Source organism: Cygnus atratus, chromosome 4, assembly GCF_013377495.2.
Source record: "Cygnus atratus isolate AKBS03 ecotype Queensland, Australia chromosome 4, CAtr_DNAZoo_HiC_assembly, whole genome shotgun sequence".
NCBI lineage: Eukaryota > Metazoa > Chordata > Aves > Anseriformes > Anatidae > Cygnus > Cygnus atratus.
In genome coordinates, this window is record NC_066365.1 from 25144775 (window position 1) to 25165758 (window position 20984).

Below are 20984 nucleotides of genomic sequence, written 5' to 3' on the forward strand. Positions count from 1 at the left end.
GCCGAAGTTCAAGATTTTCTTGCACCCAAGCTCATTGTTGCAAATGAATCTGGACACCGTAAATAATTTGTAGTGACTTGTAGATCCAACAACTTTCTGTTGTTGTTCATGAGCTAGCTACCACTTACTAACATGCTGATTTTTATAAATGAGTTCCTTCAGCAAACACATAACACAGATGTATTTCAATCTAGGCAGTGTCACTGCTCTATTAAACTAAGCCACTACAGTGGCTGCGAGATGAGTGGTGACCAAAAAGCGTTGATGACCTAAGATGCCCCAAAACTTCTGAGCCTTGGGCGGCCAATGTCCAGCAACTGAGAGGCATGAAAACCCACGAGGCTGATCTTCAAGCTTCAAAGAGTCCCAGGCATCCTGTCTCACACCAGCCTCTCTCAGTGAAGGTGGAGAGGCACCATACAGGGAAGGGCGCCTTGGCGGAGCACTCTCTGGCCTGGGAGCTCCACCAGGATAGACCAACATTGATTTTAATTTCTTGGTGTCTGAGCCAAAGGTCTCTGGCCCACTTAGCAGCTGGTATTAAAGTCATTAAAATAGGGCAGTGTAATTAGAAAACCTTGCCAGGCCAAGACAGGCATTACAAAAGAGATAAATGTCATTTCAACTTTCATATATAGTTAAGAGCATCCTTAACATACGAGAAGAGTGCTCAGCCAAAATCAACCTGGAATTAAGACTCAGCTTGACAAGCCTTTTCCTTTTACTAGTCACCTGAGAAATATCAACAACATTTTCCACATTTTGAATTTCATGTTCCTGTCTGTACATTGTGAAGACCAGAAGCCTGATGGCTTGGGGAAACACAATGAGAAATTTTATTCAGTATCCAACACACTTCCCTCTGTACTCAGCCGGTCCCCACAACAAATGGATGACAACAAATTCTGATAACTTTAAATTAGTGAAAAACAGGGATGCCAATGCTGATGATGGTACTCTGTCTTGCTGCCTGTGATAAGGGAGTCTGTCTCTTGTGATGTTCAGTGATTCTGAAGGACAGAAAGAGCCACTGGGAGACAGAGGAAGAAATACCAAATGTCTTCTGTCCATACTTGTTTTTAAGGGAAATAAGCCTTATTAAGGGCAGCAGCAGACCTTCCAGACCTGGGGAAAAAAAGCAACAGTGGAGAAACTGCTTGCACTAAATACAGAGGATCTATAAATAAATAAATGAGTGGGATATTTATCACTGAGTTAGTTGATTATCTCTCTCTCTCAAGCTGTATGAGCTAATTTTGCTGGCTGCACACAGCTTTTTGGCAAGGTTTTCAACCTTTTCCCTCAGAGATATCCACAGAAGATCCAGTTATATTAGCAACTGATATCACATTGACTGCTTAACTTAGTGTGAAACTTTATGGCTGTCATCAGGAAAAGTGGAGAAGTTATTTTTGCAGGTGATTTTATAAGAGCAACTGTGAGCTAGGATGGGTGAGAAAAATGAAGGTTTCACACCTGTGCTTGCACATGAGAAACAGGTGTGCTACTGCACCTCAGGCGAAGCAAGTGGAATTTCTCTGGTTCCCAGGAGGGTTTTCCATGCTGATGCCATATCCCATTCTGGGAGGTCACTGGCACCCTGAGCATTTGGTGCTGTCCCAGCCCTAAGAGACTGCTGCAGATCCCCAACCATCTGCAAACTCCCTTGGCAGCCACTCCATCCTGCCTTGTTCGCTGCCAGCCACAGTGTCATCTCAGTCTGAGTCCATGCCACAGCCTGAGCTCTCCTCTTCGTCACCCTGGGAATGGCAGTAGATGAAACATCAATAAGGTATGACTATTTGTTCTATTTATTGCTCAAAAGAAAAGTCCCACTTTGGCACACAGTACTTTTATTTTTGTAAGATCCTGTTCTGTAGAACAACAAAAAAAAGGGTAGATAAATGAATCCGTATTATATATAGATTTGCATTGCCCTTTTTAAGCCTTAAGGCCTACATTCAAGTGTTTCTAGTAATGATCCAGGATGCTAAACAATTTTTAATATCTTATTACAAAAGCTTTTCAGCTTGCTTTTAACAAAAGGAAAAGCTGGATTAACATATGAAGCCTGAAATATTGCCAACTGTGAAAGAACATCACTCTTTTTTTTCTTTTTTTAATTATCTGAAATGCTTCTGAATTCCCAACGTAGCTATTGGGATCCAAGGTTATGATCTAAGAGAAAAGATACGTTCATTTAATTAAAGTAGCCCTTTACATTTTTTTTTAAAGTTACTTTCAAAACATTCATATCACTGTTTATGAGCTTTGGGAGGACAAGGAGCTCTGGGGATTGCTAATGACATACAGATAGCCATATGGTCCTCTCACCTCCGCTGTTTTCCCTGGGACTGATCCTTCCCTGTCTGTGCCACACGCAAAGTAATAGCAACGTATGTCTCTTTTATGGAGCTTTGTAGCCTTTGGCAGCAAAGCATCAAATGGTTCTGTCACAGATGGGAGATGGAGGCACAGGAGATGAGCTGGTTTGACACCCACTGCAGATTGGTGGCAAAGCTCATCCCAGAGCAGCGCCATCCAGAGTGACCTGTGCTAGGTGTGAAACATTATCACCTGATACTGCTGACTCCTTCACAGCCCTTTGCTACTGCAAACGTAAAGAATGGGGAAACATCCATGGATTTCAGTGATTTTCACCTCACTGGGAAGTTGGGCATATCATCAGCATGATTAAAACAGAGCAATAAGAATTTATCATGTAATTAGTATTTAATAAGAGATTGGTTTGGTTGCAGCCCAGCTTCAAACAAGTAAGTGCCTTCAAAGCAATGCTCCAGTCACTCTTTGGGGGCTGTGTGCTACAGTCCCAGCATGGAGCACTCTCACCTGGAGTTCAGTTTTACCTGCCATACTGGCAGAGCAAACAGCAGGCTGAATAAAAGAGCCAAAGCAACATGACAGCACAAAGAAATCCATACAAAGGGAACTCTGGCTTTCACCAGTCAAATGGTGAAACAGTTTGATTTTCTTTTCTTCCTCAAAAGTTAAACCATGCTGACCTCCCTCAGAGCCACAGCTGTACTCACGAGGTCTAGCTCCGTGCCTAATTACCAGAATGCTGTCTATGATGGAGCCTATTTTTAAATAACTTCCCTTCCATATTTGAAATCAAAGAGAGAGTATGTGATGTAAAGAACTGTTTAGGTCCAAATAAAGTTTTAAAACTATAAGAGAGGAAGTAAAGAACAAGTAAAGGAAGAGAAGGATGGTCTAGCGGCCAAGATAAGGCTCATAAATTCCCTAGGCTTAAGGGCAGAGGAGTCATTGGAGAGTCAGCCCTGCACATATTGCAGGCCACCAAATTTCACCCCGTTAGGTCTCCAGTGAACTCAGGCTGACTGCAGCATAGTGGGTATTGCAACAAATGCTTGCATCGCTGATTTATTTCGTCACATCTTCAGTGAAATACTAACAAAATGGTCATTGCAATGAAAGAAAAAATTCAGCAGTTGGGGTGGAAATACAGTGAAAGTAAATCAATTTTTAAAAAGCTTGCCTTGAAACTGTCTTGGATAAGAAGCAAGGCAGGGTGATAGCTGGAGGATCAGTGGTTGTGTCTATATCATCTTGTTGACTAGAGGCTTGGGCCAGCTTTGCTGGTGTCCCACGTGGTCACCACTGGAGCTCTGGATCCTCACAGGGAAACATGTCTTCCCTGCCAACACACGGAGACCTCACCTTGCCCAGGGAGGCAGGACAGGTGCAAACACCACAGACCTCGTGGTCCAAGGGGGCTGAAGCGCCTGCTTGGGCAGCGTGGGCATGGCCATGGGCACGGAGCTGCCCATCCTCCTTACACCTGAATGGTTCCATGGCACTGGGAAGCTCGGGCAGGTGCTGTGGGGAGCATCACTCTTCCAAAAAGGCTGTTTGGGTAGCAGAATAACCCTCTCCTCAACTGGCACCATTGCGACTCTTTGCAGAGAAAAGAGCATGGGACATATCAGATGGAGACAAAATGGCAAGAGGAGACTGAAAATTAAGACACCTCTTGAGTGTAAGCACGCTTTCCTTCTCTCTACAGGCTCACTGTCTTCTTCCATGCTAAATAAAGCACCTGGTGCGAGCCTGGCGTGCAGATGGCCCTGCCGTGGTTCGTGCAGTGCACAGCCCGCCAAATCTGGCACGCAGCTGTTTCGGTTTCTTTTTGCCAGGCTGCCAGCTCGAGATTGTTTTTACTTTTCTTTCCCCTTTTCTGCTCCCTCTGTACTCAGCCTTACCCTCCGCGATGTAAATTGGAAGAGCAGATGTATGATCTGGGAAATTTTCCACATCCATCTTTTAAAGAGGAAGGTGGATAAGCTAACTCAGCTCTTTAAGTCCCCAGTTCGGAAAAGGCACTTTAAGCACATGCTTAAGTCCTGTTGATTTAGGAAAGGCAAAAAAGGCTGGTGATTTCATAGGTCTTAAACACATGCTTATGTGTCCTTCCTGAAGAGCAATATGCACCTGAACAGTGGCCCGATTATGCCAGTGCAGAAGGCACAAAAATGAGTGTTCACTATAAAATACACAAACCAAGCAGTGCCCCAGCTTAGCTCTTTAAAACAACCACAGTTTCATTGATTTTGAAGGTCAAAGAAATGTGCTTACCCTAGACTCTTGTTAGTATCAGAACAATCAAAATCCATAGCAAATATCTAAATCCTGGTTACTGAAATCTTTCAAGCTCTTCCTCTGCCAATAAACTTCTACAGCTGTTATCCCTTAATAAAAATATTGACAGAGTTTCCTTAGGGGGCACATTTGGATTTTAGCAAGGAGAAAAAGAAAACAGTGAAGGCTTCTACATGGAGGATGGCTTCCACCACATGTGGGGGTTAAATATTCTCCTCAGCTGCTGCAGCACCACAGAGAAATGTGCTGCAGCACAGGCAACTTTGCTGGTTGATCAGCTGTGCCTGGGAACACGCAGCGAACTGGAGAAAGCTGTTCCCTGTGAGAGCCCAGTGAGCTGCAGTGGTTTCACATCACACATGCTGGTTTTTGCCCTTTGCCTTCTCCTGCTCCCCGTTCCAGCACCACTCCGCAGTCTGCTCTGTATGCAGGTATTTTCTAGCACCCTGGTGGGAGGAAAAGGTGGGCAACCCACTCCAACCCAAGGAGCTGTTGGTGGCATTCCCATAGTCCTGTCACTGGCTGTCCCCTTTGGTCCCAGTGTCTGTTGCCAACTAAGCTCTGAGTCCCAGCCCCCCTGTAGCACAGTGTGAGCCCAGCATCTGCACCAGCTGCTTTAAATGAAACAGGCAGAAGTCTCTCCCAGGTGTTGCTGGCATCATCTCCCAAAATAGCTGATGAGCAAAGCAAACCAATGAAACAGAGCTAACCATTGGAGCTAATGAGCAGTTATCACTGCTGTCTTCAACATCCCTTTTTGAGGGAAGAACGTGCTCTCTTGGGATGACTTGTGGACTTCATGACCACTGAGCCACAGATCAACAAGCACCGGGGCACAAATATGGTGATTTGGCCTTTGTTGGCTTATCATTTCTGCCAAGAGGTTTCTGCAGAGGTCTCCATATGAATCCAGGCTTGCTTTGCCCTCTCTTTCAGGAAGAGCTGAAGAGATCAGATAGCCAAAAGGCTGAGGATCACCTCCGTGTTCCTGGTGCACTGTTAGCTATCAACAGGCAAAAGTCACAGAAAGGAAGGAAGAAGAAACAGGGCTGGAGAAATTAATGAGGAGGCAGATTTGCCTTACCTTTTCCCTTAATCATGGTTTGTGGCAGATTAGCAGAGATCAGCTTTCATTGCAGCTGCCTATGTTGTATTTGACCCTGTGGAGAAAGAATGAATTTGGTCCCCAAGCCTGGAAGTCAGGCACCCGAGCCCAGCTCTGATTTCTCTTAAATAATTTTAATTAAACAAGGGGAAAAAAAAAAAGTGAACTGACAGTTATGAATAATGATGTGAAAATGGGCTATGAATACAATAAGAACTAATTAAACAGTGAGGGTAAGACCATGTTGATTTATTTCCTTTTTTTTTTTTTTTTGTCGTAAGACTTTTAAATGAAATACATGTGCATTAGGCCTAAAGAGGGATTTAAATCTGCTGCACACACTTTCCTTCAGAGCACAACACATGACAGATGTTAGTCACATCACTTAGTGCACTACTGCCTTGGGTTCAGGCCCTAGTGAGCAGTGCAGCATAGGAACCCATATTGGGAGGGCATAGAAAATGGTGCTGGAGAAGTACATTTTACCTTCTGCTATGGATGTACTTGAACAAGTGTACAAGGAACCTCTAGCACAGCAACCACCGTAACACCAAATCATTCCCAAATGCTAAGATGCTTCAGCTTGTTCTAATAAAAGTATCTGCATTACCCTAACATGTTACTACTGAAGATGTGCAAATACAATAGCAATATATCGTACCACAGTGAAAATGAAATCACTGGCAAGGGACTATCCCACAGACCACCTGCAGATTATATATCATTTCATTTCAGAAAAGCCAGAGCAGGAGGGAGAGAGGGGATTATTTTATTCCACAGAAAGTGATAGCATCAAGCTGTAAATGATACAGGCAATATTCATTGCTTGCTCCCAAAGAGGGAAGCAAGGGTCAGCTACAGAAAATGAGAAGGCTCTACTGAAGGACTTCCTGGCTGAACTCCTCCACAGGGTCCTTACTGCTGGTTCCCAGGCAAATGACAGGAAAAGCACTGGAAAAGTTGACCCGGTAGCTGACCAAGTAGCCTCTGCCTCCCCTTACCCGGCACTGCAGATCCCATCCTTTCGCTAGCACTCACACACTCCCACCCTAGTGGAAGTGGGTGGCTGAGCATCATCTAAATGTTACTGAAAACTGGCTGCCTGCCTCCTTGCTCGAGACTGACTCCAGACTCCCCAGGTTTTGCAGAACATCCCTCAAATTCCCTTGTCCCGCCTTTACTGCTCATCGCGTTCCTCTCCAGCAGAAAATGTCGCTGAGTTTGGGTCTGTTAACACCCAAGCAAGCCATATTTTTTCAATTGTCCTACAGAGCAGACCGTGAGATGTGTTTGCTGTGGAGATGGTTAAAGCTGCGACAGTAGAGCCGAGGATGGATCGCTCTGTGCATTCCTTGCTCCTTACACATTTCCCTACACAACCAGTGGGGAGAGGGGAGGCAGAGGTAGGTGGGCCTTTGGCTCAGGCTGCCACAACAGGTTTCCTGCTCCTATGGGTAGGAGGCCACATGTGGCTCCTGGGAAACCCCTTTTAAGCTGTGCCCTGCTCTCCTTCCCCACCCTTTGTTTAGGGGGACTGACATCCACGTAGGGTGACCAACATCCACCTACAAACCCTTGAAGGCCCTTTGAGAACCCACGTTCAGAGAGCTGAAAAACTCACTGAAGCAGTTTGGCCTGTCTACACACACAAAAATGTCTTTTCTTCCTGAAAACAGAGAGGGGCTGCGTTTTCACGGAGCTCACTTGCACACAGAAAGTCTCCTTTATGAATCTATGCCCTGAAAAAGTGCTCTTTTTGTGAATAAAGCCTCAACTGTCTGCTAGCAGCGCTAACACACTGACATCACTCTGCAAACATTTTCACGTAATACAGTCTCTGACAAGCTTTGTTTCCACTCGGCTCAAATTACTTGGAAAAATCACACTTTTCGCATTAAAAAATCGTTTTGCTCTTTAAGCAGCTTCCAAGGCACTCCACCCCACCAGCTTGCACTTGGAGCTGGCTCGTCCCACTTGGCCAGGCCCAGCAGCCAAAAGAGGAAGGGTCCTCGGTGCCGAGGGCAGGTGGGAGCCGGACAGATGATCTCCGTCTCCAGCACACACATTACACAGAGAGCACAATTGCTTAAGTACTTGCAGCTCTGGCAGCAGAGCTTACAAAGTTATGCACCCTGAAGAACAAGCAAATTTTTTTTTGGCAGCTTGCAAAGTAATGCAAGTAACTCCCAGCTTTCTACTCAGAGATTAAAAACTCAGGTGAAACTCTCACAGGGTTTATTTGCGTAAGTAAAAGCATCCCGAGCTTCCAAGCGATGTCCGGATTTGCTGATACACTCTGGATGCTTTTTTATTTTCCTGACAGCCACAGAACAGCTCACAGAGGCCAGCTGGTGACGCAAAAGAGTGGAGAGGAACTGGGTTTGCCTGCAGAAAAAGATGTCACATATCTAAGTGGACTGACAGCAGAGATTTGATACGTGCCTTGAAGATGAAGAGTGAAGGAACTGATAATTATTGTCACGTTAATTATCCTGGGGTGTGTCTTCAGAAGGTCTGTCTTTCATGGCTGTGGCTTGGACTGCAGTTTATACTCCAGGACAGAGCATTAAGAACAAATCAGCTTGATTGTATATATGTCTACTTGACAGCAGATGGAAATTCTTAGCTGGAAATTAAGACTGAATTTCCATTTTCACTAAGTCAGTGCAAATTTTGGGAAGGAAAAACATAACAAAAAAAAAACCTTAGGAATTAGTCAGTGTACATTATCTTTTCTATAGGAAAAAGTATGTTGTTTTCAAGGCTGGACTATTTTTAATATGGGTAATGACCTTAGTGTCACTTCCTCTATGAAACTTGTACTGTAACACCTTTGTACTTGATTCACTTCCTGAATTACTGAATGAAGCTAAAGTGTTTTGTCAGTGAGAAGGCAAAGTTCAAACACTATCCACATGCAAACTTGTGGCTTTCAAAAAAGCTATGAATGTTGAACATTTGGTCTCACTAAGACGTATCCTGTTTCTAGAAATAATGTGACACTATTATAATCTGAAAGGTTTTCTTATTTTTTAACTACAAACAAACAAAAAATACAATGCTTTTGTATTACTTCATCAGCTTTTCTTTAATTATTATTGGATTATTATTGGATAAAGGAGGCAATTTCATTATCCATATTCTGTGTTGGGGAAAATGCAAGGAGGGAAGTGGCCATACACCAGACTAATGGCCAGGCAGGGAGAGCACCTATGCTTTTAGAGTCCCAGCACAGTGCTTCGACATAAACTGCTGCTCTGCAGAGCGTTTTTACAGGCTAGAGAACAACGTGAAAGGGGCTGAGATTCCTCATGCTGTCATTTTGTTGGAAATGAGAAAGAAATGTCAGTTCAATATGTATCTCTTCAAAAAAAAAAAAAAAAAGAAAAAGAAAAATGGCACTGTAATAATACTGTGTTTCAAACTATTGAATTTTTTTTTCACTTTGTCTCCATTCCTTTCTGCACAGTATTTGTATATTGACCATCTAAATATCCTCCTGGGATTAGGCATGATCTTTTTTTGTTTGTTTATTTGTTTCCTTTCATGGTACCAATGTTTAACAGTGGGAACAATCACGTTCCCTTGACCAATAAATTTTTATTCCAAGGTAGCTTCATTAACTAATATACTAAGACTTGCTTAATTTCACTAAAAAGTGCCCATTAAGATTGAGAATCATCTACAATTCTTGCTGCATAATTACAAAATACAGAGATTTAGTGTCTTGCTTGGCAAGAAAAACAGAAGTCATACAGAAGGGATGAACACTGGTACTGCATAGAAGCACAGGAGAAAGACCAGAAACATTCCTTATTCATTTACTATGAAAGATGAAGATATTGGTTTAAATTATTGGAGCTACACAGAGGCAGGCAGGTGGAATGGGGTGGAAAAGGGAGGTGGGAGATGGGAAGGGAGGAAGGTGGGAAGGGAGGAAAGAGAAGGAGGAAGGAAGGAAAAGAAAGGGAGGAAGGGAAGGAGGGAATAGCTAAAGGTTGCCCCTTATGTCTGATCAAAGGACTGGCTTTCTAGGCACCATAGCAGAGATCTAAAGAGGCCTGAGGAATGTGCATTTGCTGTGGTGTTAAATGGCTTCCAGAACTGACCCTTGTCTAGCAGCTCTAAGCATGGGCAGAGCAGGTGTGCAGCTCGCTGTGTGCACCTGTGTGGTGAAAAGTCTATGTTTGAAGTGGAAAGGCAAAGGAAAAGAACTTGTGGGCTGTCTGGCTGTCTTACCCTTGACGGGCATTCAGTCTTGTGTTTTCAATCTATATTCAGCCTTGCATTGAATAATTACGTCACTTTATAGACAATTACAGATATTCACATGGAGCTTTGTCATCACCTGTTCAAGCTTAAACTCCCCCAGGACACCATGCCCCCAGTATTACCATAAGCATTTATGTTCAGCACAGCAAGCTAGGAAAAACTCACAGCATGGGGTCTATTCAAACACTTGCCTTACCACAGGCACCTGGGGTGGGACAACTCTCGCCTAATGGCAACTGCATGTGCTGCAGGCATATATATAAGGCAATCAGCCTGGGGTCCTTCTAAGGTTACTGAACTTCGGGTGCAAATTCATGTGATTCATTTTTTATGCCCGCCTTTGGTGAAATTAATCACTCCTTAAAAGTGGTTATTTCTTTCTCGTTGTTTTAAAGGGACTCTAAAAGAGCAAGTCAGGCTTAGAAATTTGCATTATAGATGTTTGTAGTTGAATCCCAGTCTTACCATAGGTACCAAAGGTCGTGCTGATAGTGTCCTTTCTTGACTAATTGGAGGAGATATTAGTGTTTTGAAGGACCTGGGTCTCTCAGCTTACCCTGATCATGCTTATCGTCCCCTGACAGCAGCAAGTTTGTCTCAGGCACGCTGCCAGGAGTGGTCACAGCAGCTTGTTTTTTCATAATGATGTCCCCAGTCAGAGCATTTACTTTTGAACTGGGGGACGCAGTGCCTGCCCCACCTGCAGCTTGAGAGGGTTGGTTCTCTTCTCACAAGGATATGCAAAGCACCAGGAACATGGGATGATACTTGCAGCTGAAACAGCCATTCTGCAGTTAAGGACATGTATCTCTTTCCTTTCCCCTCACTCCTATAGCACTTCTACTTTTGTAAAGGAAACAGAAATCCTTTCTCAATAAAGATTCCCAGAAAGGTGTGCAGCATGATTTGGTCCCATATGAGCAGGATTTCCTGCCTGACATCTGAACATTGCTCAAGAATTATTTTGCCTAATTTTACTTCTAGCATGTAATGTGAAGCTTTCCAGTTGTTATTACTTACAAACAAGTATCATGATTAATTTGACAAATAGCTCCAGACATGAATACCTCTGCTGGAATCTTTATTTAAAGGCTACATCATTTTGGACAAGTTGTTGTGTGAAGCAGAGGAGAAACAACCTCTTTGGCAACAAACAGAAGAGAACTCTTAGTTCTCATTAAGGAACGAAATGGATTTCTTCTGTACCTGTGGTCTCAAACTCAGTCATGTACATGGATGAAATTTTGTTCCCAGAAAGATCAATGGGGATTTCAGCTGCCAATGTCAAAGGGCTGAGAATCTATCCAAGGTGCAAATTATATTTTCCAGGGGGAATCCTGAATTACCAGATTTCTCTTTGAACAGAGAATTTCCTGAAGAGAAATTCTCTGAATTTGCACTTAGCTATGTATATCCATAACGAATATGAGAGTTAGAAACTAGCAGTCTGGTCCCATGATACTGAATAAATTACTACCCACTGGATCATAAATCAAATGTTTGCATAATTTGGCTATTTACAAACCAAGCCTGCGTCCAGAAAATGCTCTTTCCCAATGCAGTCATTGTAGTTAAGCGAATACTTGGAAAGCACACAAGTTTTCATGTATTTATCAGTTTCTTTTAAAACAGCTGTTAGTATCTGTAGTAAAAAGGAAGATGCAAAATGTTCTTGGAACATATTCAAAATATGAAAATGATCATAGTAACAGTGGGAACAACATGAAACCTCACGGAGGGGATCCATTTTCCTTTCCATTGCCTCTCAGGACCCAGATGCCCATGAAAAACAGGAGGATATTTTGACAGTGCACAGCAGGAACAGCTTTTCCAGCCAAGAGATCACCATGTGAGCAACCAGCTCATCCCGTGGCTCTCACCCAGCTCTGTCCCCATCTCCAAACACCATCCTGCCAGTCTGTGTCCCTTTCTGGAAGGTAATGTGCACTGGCTCCCTCAGATGCTGCTTTAACAGAGGGATTTACTGCTTTGCACTTATTTTTATAGGAAAAAGGCCATGATCAGGGGTTTGTTCCTATTGCCATCATATGCTATTCATATAGTATTATGTACTATTATATGCTACTCATATTCTTGAAAGGGGCCGAGCCAGTGCCGACTCCAAAGCTTGTGCTGACCTGAGTGACAGAAGTTTTACCCTACTGAGATAAACAGCCAAAGGCCAGAGTCTGCCCGAAGTTGCAGCAGGACAACCCCTCAAGGTTGTGCAGCATGTACCAGTGTTTCAGGAAATCCTGGCTGCAAAGTCCAAGCTTGGTGCTGGTTCAGCTGAACACTCTTACATCCCCAGGGTGCCCACTGTAACCCGAGCAGAGTGGGCACCCACGCCTAGCCCAGGTTTGGAGCTGGCAGCATTGCCACCTGTGTGAGTGGCAGCGTGAGGACCGAACCAGAGAGCCAGCTCGCTTGGAAGTTGTGCCCTTGGCCTCATTCAAAACAGACGTTTAGAACCATAATATTGTGCTTAGAAATACATTTGAGTTTCCGCAGTCATTTTTAGATGCAATAAACTAATGAAAGACAAGAAAGCTGGAATTGACCACTGTTAGCATTTCCAAGATAAACATCTTAAAATACATTATGATCAAAATAAAGCAGACAGAGTTACTAGTGAGATTTTCAAGAGTAGGTGGCTTATTTTGAAGTTCCATTAATGTTTTCCATTTTGCTTTGGTGCCAGCCTGTAAAGCAAAAATATTCCAAGAGATAACATAAAGGTACATGCTCAAAGGAAGAATAAGCCAATTATTCATTTGTTGCAAGGCATTTGGCCGCAATGAAGTAAGAAGGATGGAGCATGGAAAGTTGTTGACGTGTCCGGAAGATGGAGATTATTTTGTGGAACACAGTGTAAAGCTTAGCAATATCCATGAAAAAAAAAAAAAAAAAAAAGATTGCTGGGTTGTGGGAGAAGGAAAGCAGCTACCCAGATAGAAGCCCCACAGGCACAGCAATGTCATCTTGTGAAACTGTCTGTGTTAACCAGTGTATAACCATGTTTTTGTACCCCAGACAGAAAATGTTTATTTCTCACACTCTTGCAAAGTTCTTCCCCTTCCCTCAGTAACAACCATAACACCTGCAGTAAAAGACCAATGCTTGCAGTTATATGATACTAGAGTGATACTAGAAGAAGAGAATATTCTTATATATATATATAATATATATTCTGTTCGCCTACAGGAAAATCAGCAAAAATAATTCCCAGATGAGCCTCAGAAATGGCACTCCTCACACTAACACCAGTGATCCCTGTCAGCCTAACACAGGAGAGAAAAAGGAGCTGCAAAACTAAGGTTCAAAAAGAAACACATGGGCAAGTTAAAGGAGTCATATTGAAAAACATTTGGTATCACAAGGTTCTTGAGAAAATAGCAACTGGCAGTACTTGGATAATACTGTTAGTATTTGTAATTCTTGCATCTTAGCTATTTTTAATTTAAAGAACAAAGCATTAATCTGTTTATGCAGGAATTTAAATCCAGGATTTCTGGATTACCAACCTCTATTTTTATTAGCTTTCACAGAAAAATAAATAAATAAATAAATAAAAGGAAAGGAATGTCCAGGCTCTTGGAGTCTAACAAGGACAAAAACATAAAATAAGATAGTTCAAATTTTGTTGAATGACTAAATCCTGTTTGTCATATTTATATACACATATAAATTCAATAAATTATGTATATAAAATTTGTCCGTAGCTACGTCCAAATGTTTTATAGCATCATTTAAGGAAGGAATTATATTCCTTAAATGTTTTTCTTATGCACATTTTTTTGATTGTTTTTAAAGGCCATGTTCAATAATTACACCAATCCAGCCTAATTGTCTCCTTGAAAGCATACTCTACTTTTCTGGTTCATATGTATTGAACTCAAGTCTCAATAAAAGAACAAATAAGTTATCAAAATTTGTCCACATTTGATTTTTTCTGTCCTTGTTTCAAATACCACTAATCTCCAAGAACATCTCAAGCACAATGACCTTCTAGCTGAAGATCTGTAGCTGAGCACCCATTCCAGTCTTCACTTGTGAAGCCCACCTCTGGTCCCTGCTGAGGCATCACTTGGCTCTTGCTGTCCATGACAGATGTTAAAATGAACCTTCATTTTTCAGGTACTTATTAACATTAACACAGTGTCAATTAATAAAATTATTCTGTTAACGCAACCTTTGACCCAATTAATTAGGCCCTAGCTCATCACCTGTGCCTCAGGATCCTGCAGTGGCAGCTCTGTGATCAAGCCCCCGTCCCTCAAATTTCTATCGCTTTGGGGTTGTAGTGCTGTAGCCTGGAGACGGCAGGTATCAGCTCATGTTTTCCTGCTGTAGCCTTGCTGTGTGAGTCTGAGTCTTTTTACCAATCTTGGAAGGAGATCTACAGGGCTTGTTTTATAGGCATGTCGGAAAGGACTGCCATAGGAAAAGAAGCAGCAGGACTTTCAGAGGTTGTTCTGAAGCTGGCAAGGTGCATGAAAAGGTCCAAACTTGGCATTTGAAAGTTAGAGTAACCCCTCTGCCCTCTGGTGCTATATGGTTCAGAATATGTTTGCACAGTCAATTTGATACTCAACACCTGCCAAATTGGCATCTGAATTCCTTGCCAAAAGAATTACTATAGCAATAATGATAAAATCATCGGTGAAAGCTCATTTCCAAGTGTGTTTTTCAGCACAGAACAGCTTATGACTTCCAATACATCTCTATAAATCCCAATACCTAGCTGAATTATTGCTGATTTACACAGCGTAACAGAGCAGAAGTGGGTCTGGATGCAGCCTGACAAGCAGCAGTCACAGCCTTTCGCTCCCAAACCACAGGCCTTTACCACTCGAGCTAAAGGAAAGTTTTCATTCGTTGTGATTAATGCAGGACTAATTTAGACCATGCAAAGCTGAGAAGATTCTAACCTGACCTTTCAAATATACCAGGGGGAGGGCTTTCCAAGGAGAGTCATTAAGTTTATTGCTAGTTACCATAATTCCATAGAAAGTTGGTGTCCTCTCACATACATTTGCACAGAAGATGAAGAATTGTAAAAATGAGGTTGTGGAGGTATTTGTTGTAGAAGAAAAAATCCCACAGCATGTCAAGTTTCCTGCTTAAATAGAAGTGCCTTTTTTTTCTTTTTTTTTTTTCCTCCTTTTTTTTTTTTTTAACAACAGTCAGTTTATATCTGTCTTGCATTTGAGTTTTGGCAACCAATGAACTATGTTTCAAATGAGCCTCAAATTTCCCTCCAGCAATCACCAATTCTTAGTGAACCTGAGTCTGAATTTCAGGCTCATTAAAAAAAAAAAGCTGAAACCAGGTGAATGAAGTTTTGCCTGGTTTTATGTTTCATTATAAATATTTTGCACACCTTTGCTCAGAAGTACTTGGTGAACCAGCCATTAGAGGATGACTGTTTCTAGTGGTTGAGGAAGTAACATTCTGCTCAGCATGGATTACAACTGCATTATTTTCTCTCCTTCGTAATAATATTTGAAAAAAAAAAACAACCAAACAAACAAAAAAGAATGCTAATAATCATTGCCAAAAATATAGCCTTTTCCTAGTTCTAGTATCTGATGATATGGCCTTTCCTAAGCTGATACTTTGTCTACAGGTTTGCTCCATCACCTTTTAGACTGCACATGCAGTTGATAGGCAGTATTTGACCAGTGTATGGCATCTCTGGGTGGTCATGGCAGTGTCTCTGCAGTAATAACTGCATTTTCCAAATTCTCTCAAGGTCAGGATATTGCTATTTGCCTCTGGCGCCCTCAGCTCCTCTTAATGAAAATTTCCAGAAAACTGCTCTGGCACAAATCAGAATATTTACACCCTCCTGAGTCATGATGATTTGATTTTTCTCACTTTTGAACAAGAATTAACATTTTCGTTGTGCTGGTTTGCATTCAAATGACTTTTTTGTTTTTTTCTTTGAAAGACCAAAGAAGGAGATTTTTCAAAATATTTTAGGAGGTTAAGACATGTTTTTCACTTAATTAATCCAATTAATTCAGATTGGTGAAAGGTGTTGAAATCAAAGCCAAAAATTTGATGAGCTTTGGAATCACAGTCAAAAGTAAGTCTCTCTTCAGTACTAGCAACACAGTCTTTCTCATTTGGTTAGAAGTAACTTAAAGCTGCACAATTTGGACCTGAGTTTCCAATGCACCAAAGGATATTCACACCATATGACTGAAGAAACAAAGCCATCTGTGAAGAGTAAGGCTGTACCCTGCCTTGTTTATATGTGCATTCATGGAGTCCTCAGTAAGACAGATGAAAAAAGGGTTTTTAAACCTTCTTATACCTGGTAATTTGCATTAGTGCCACTACAAAAGTGGAATATATCGTTGGCAAAGGGAATAACATTGACTTTTGCCTTGTAAGAGTGAAGGAGAGGACTAGGCCTTCTATGAATAATTTTCCTTACGAACAGTTTCCCCAGATGAAGATCTTTGGTAGGACTGGATTTTGCAGTGCTTTCTAGGTTGTGGTATAGCTATACCCAATACATACCATGGCCCAATCCACAGCATGGACAGTGCTATGGCTCCTGGGCTGGGGAGGAAGGCAAAACTACAACGACACAGAGGCAGGGGAGCAGCACTGAACACGGTCCCCATTTTACTCCATGCGCCAAGAACCACACCTTGCCACTCTGGTGCGCTCAGATGCCCCTGCCCTGGCATATTTACCCTGAATAGGTCTGAAGCAGTCCTAAAACATCCCAAACAAGTGCCCTACCTTCAAGTCAGATTAATTGTGTTAAGTTCCTCTCCTCATACTTAGTTCTCTCCCAGTGGGGCCAAGTGGCTTCCAAACCACTTGTTAATTGCTACTTAGTGTTTGGAGACAAAACCACTCTGGCTTATGTATATATATAAAAGATACAATTATCCACAGTCTGTAGTAGTGTCAGATGGATACCTCCTGTGGTTCTGCAGGATGTGCCTAACACACTGTTATACCTTTCTCTTCTTTTTATGACATTCTATAAAACACAGTTAAAAGACTGAAATAACAAATTCACTCTACTTGTTTTTCCTTCCTACAATATAGAAAATTCAGTTCTAAGTAAGGGCATTATTTGGTTACCAGCAAATTATCTGGGTGTTATTACTGCCAGTGCAGTAAACCTGGCTTCCCAGAAACTGCACCTTTAATACTGTTCAGATTTAGAAGTGATTTCTGGGATTTCTTTGCCAACTAGTTCCTGAGTCTGCAGTGCATTACTTTTACTTATGAAGAGGAAGATGTCATCCATGGAGCATCTGCTCCATTGGCCTAATAATACGTTTGCTTAAAAAATATTTTGTTCTATATTAGTCAAAAAGGTTTCATCAGTTAATGGAAGAAATGGATCTATAGTTGCAGTCCCTGTAAATTGACTGTTGTTCTGCACATTGCACTCAGCACACACAGAGTAAAGTGATGTACAGAGGACACTTCCAACAATTCCCTCTGTACCTTAACATTAAAATAAAATCATGGAGGTCAATGGCAATATAAAAATGCATTCATTACCAAATAAAGTGTTGAATAAAATATCTTATGCAATGACTGTCCAGTTAAATGTACAAAACCTAACAACAGAAACTCAATCTATCAAGGCAATTGTATCTTCTGTTATTTACATCAATATTTATTTCTCTCTTTAATGACTTAAGCAAAAGCTCATTTTGCTCTCCAAAGCAGGTTGCATGTCTCAAAAAAAAAAAAAATAACTTTAAAAAGCCCTGCTATTGCAATGGATAAGTAGAAGTTAGAAAAACAGAGTAGACCAGATCTCTGATTTGTTCAACAGTAGAGGGGATGATGAATGAGACCAAGAGCTCCTATGGAAAAGTGGAGATAAAATAAGATGGCCCAAGTGATCTCTCCAGCATACTGCCCACCACTTAATGTGCAATCCAGCTGCCCTAGCACATGCCGCACATAGCCAGTGTCAGTATCTGAGCCTCCTTATCTTTCTGCATTGAGGGCTGAGGTTATATAAGACAAGAGGGCACTGTCTAACAGGTTCCTTACTCAGACTGTTGGTACTATCACTTTCTGCTTTAATTCTCTGAGTGGTAGCATGCTAGCCTGGTTTATTTAAAGCAGAAGATTCAAGGTGCTCCAGCTTCTGCACCTGGGCCTGAGCTCACTTGTACTGCTGTCTGGGGTAAGGCTTGATAACCAGGAATGACTTCATAACCAGGTCACAGGTGGCACCAAGCCACTAACTCAGTAGGCAAAGAGAAAGAAGAGAACTCCAACTGATATTTCAATTTCATCAGCTATTGTCACTACTGATATTGGGTAAGAAGTAAATCCATGCTTCACAGCTTTTGATAACAAGGTCACAGAAATTTCATGGCCAAATTTCATGACCTTTTGAAAGCAACTCACAGTCCATGTTTGTGCCTGCCCAGAGCACATGGAAATTATGTGACAGTGATGAATGAAAGAATTGAATCATCGTGAATAAATGATGCTACACCTACTTTCTAAAGTTCCTGTGGCTCCTAAAGCTTCTGACATGTTAAAGTTCCACAACTTTCTAGAGGATTAAGGCAAACTTGCCCTCAATTTAGTTTATAATTTCTGTCTTATATGCCATTTACCAAAGAAAAACATTTGAAACTTGTGGGTCTGATATTACTCTTTGGCTCAGGTTTGTCTGGCCGTTGTTCTTGATTTCCATGTCAGACTGCTGAAATCTGGTTTGAGGGGAAGGGAAGAAAAGAGGAGACAAAGCACAGCAGAAAGCCTGACAGGCATAAATTTCGCTTTCCAGAATGTCTGCGCTTGCAATCAGCAGCCTAAAAAGTTCTGCTATGATCATCAAGAGATGATGCCTATCAATCAGTCTTTAAACACTGCCTGTTAGATTCTCTTGTTGAGGATGTAACTGAATCTAAAATTCCCTGAAGGCTATTTTTATTCTGTTTTTCAGCCAAAGGAGAAATAAGGGAAGTTCTTTTGCTTTCCAATACATTAAGTGGTGTGGATCAAAGGGATTAGTATCATGGCCTAGAAAGTTATATTTTAGAGCTATAGTAGAATCTATACTGCATTTTTTCATGGAATTGTTTAAGACATAAATCAAGTCACATGGTATTGATTGTAGAATATATTTGCAGATGTCACCCCTCCATATAAAGAGACTCAGGATAAAAAAAAAAAAAAAGTGTTTTATTTTCTGGTGCTGTAGGTTTTTATACATTCAATAGGGTGTATGCAAAATGCATTATATAATTCTCTGAGTTCAGATTTTTTCCAGACGACAGGCGTTACTTTTATGATGCCCTGAATGGAATGACAGAGTAAATTGCACTGATTTATACTCCATTAGAAGCAGTGATATCACCGTCACAACTGCTGCTCTTTCTCATTACACAACATCACATACTCCCTTGCCTAGCAATGAAATAAGTTGCAGAGTTCCCAAATATCAGCAACACAGGTCCATTCCCATCATGTGTCTTACTCGCTCACCCTGGGAACTTTTCCATTTTAGACCTTGGCCTACAGATCCTCTTGCGGATGGTTTCCATTCCGTTGCCTTATCTGGGGTATACATGGTATCCCATTCTTCATTTTAGATGTACTGTTTGGAGACAAGCACCAAAACAATAAATCATGGGACTAGGTTATTTTTAGGCCACATTTCCGAATCAACATTGAGACTATTTCTGAAGAACCTGCACAAGGAACTTATTGTGCGCATACACAAATAAATGACACAATTCAATGGTTTAATACTATCTGCCAAGTTAAACTACTGCAGAGCAGCTGTGTACATTTAAAATGATCCCTGGCACTTCTGAAGAGTTCATAAATCAGCAGTAACATACTTTCTTCCAATTAAGAGAGTTAAAGGAAAAAAAATCAGAAATTAATGTGTCTAGGACATAAATGACATCTCTACACACTTGTGAATGTGGATCTGAAAAAAAGAAAAAAAAAAAGAGGAAAGCAATGCTCTTTAAATTATTAGCATTATAATCATTTCACAATGCCCATTTTTGTAAGTGTTTCAGATATTGTTAAATGTATTGTTATATGCAGACTTGCTTGAAGCCAGCCAGTATTGTTAATTGAAATCTACTGAAGAACAGAGAGACACTCAACAACCAAAACACAAAAGTGCCTCACCCACCCTCAACCTATGGCTCTCTCCACTAGGAGTAATGAAAAATGCTACCATCCCACAGGGGCAGATGCAAATCACCTTTTAGAGATCACGCTGAAAGCAATTGTTAAAATACTGATTATTGCATTAAAGAACCACGTTGTGTTGTTACACTTCTAAACTTTCTTGCCAATTCACAAGCATCAACAGCAACTGCCACACTAACTGAACAACTCTGTGCCATCGACTCTTATGCTCTGCTATAGTAAAAAAAGGAGACATGCAAAGGAGATGAAAGGTATCACTAGTTCTTTACTACAGTGACAGTCTCTACTGTTTGTGTATTTTTCTCCCTTGTAATGGCTCACCTTCTCACCATGCATCAGCTTCCTGAACCATTTCACTATAGAGTTATTCTATTGCGATAGCTGTATCGTCATCCCAACCGTATCTGACGGTTATTTTTGTCCGCATGAAGGTATGTATAAAAATTTATATATCACTCTAGTTTAGATCTTACTGAGGGAAGCAGAAGGAATATGTGCACGAATAAAAACATTTAAAATAAAATACAAAAAAACAGCAGCAAATTAAAAACCAACACTTGTGTGCATGAACCAGCACCCACCTGACCCAGTCATCTCCCCTGGTTCTCTAGCAGGTTTCTGAAGTGTACTCCAGAAATCCCCATCTGATGCAACTCTGCTTCCTCCCTCCCTTCATTGGATGGTGTCCACAACCAGTCCATGGCACTAGCTCCTCAGGACACACAGCTTTTGCACGTGTACTATCTCAGAAACCTGTAGGTTGGAAGGGACCTCAGTCAGTTACCTA